Source organism: Arachis ipaensis, chromosome B09, assembly GCF_000816755.2.
Source record: "Arachis ipaensis cultivar K30076 chromosome B09, Araip1.1, whole genome shotgun sequence".
Classification (NCBI taxonomy): domain Eukaryota; kingdom Viridiplantae; phylum Streptophyta; class Magnoliopsida; order Fabales; family Fabaceae; genus Arachis; species Arachis ipaensis.
In genome coordinates this window covers 120,480,907-120,481,750 of record NC_029793.2, presented here as the reverse complement: position 1 = coordinate 120,481,750, position 844 = coordinate 120,480,907, and positions in this window count along the sequence as shown.

Below are 844 nucleotides of genomic sequence, written 5' to 3'. Positions count from 1 at the left end.
GAATATCATCTTTAGATACTGTATAATTTTAAAGAAAGATTAATAGTGATATATATGTTATCATTTATATAATCCATTAAACTCATTAAATGAACATTATAATGTTATTATTGTAACATTATTATTATAACTTTACAACAAAACTCAATCAAAATATATTTAAATAAATTAGATATATTCAATTGTTCTCCCGTATTTTATTACTCTATTTTTTTATTATTTTCTAATTAATTTAATAAAAAAATTAATCCAAATCAGTTTAACGTAAGTTCTTTTTTAATTGTTTATAAAATTTTAAGAGTAAATTATCGTTTTTGTTCCCAACGTTTGGGGTAAGTCTCAAAATTGTTTCTAACATTTGAATCATCCTATTTAAGTCACTAACATTTCAAAATTAACTCAATGTTGTCCTGCCATTAGAAATTTGTTAACTGAATTGACGGCAGGACAAAATTGAGACGATTTTGAAACGTTATGGACTTAAATAGGATGAACACGTTAGGGACAAAAACGATACATATAAATGAATTTTAATTTTATCCTTCAATAATATCAATTTTTTACGGTACATGGTTATTCAATTATTTTTTAATCACATCTACGTAAATTATATTTAATCACATTAATTTTATTCTAAATAAATTTATTTTTTTATAATTTTACTCTTAAAAATTTTTACTCATCATAAAATGATTGACGGCATGAGACGATTTTGAAACGTTATGGACTTAAATAGGATGAACACGTTAGGGACAAAAACGATACATATAAATGAATTTTAATTTTATCCTTCAATAATATCAATTTTTTACGGTACATGGTTATTCAATTAATTCAATTATTT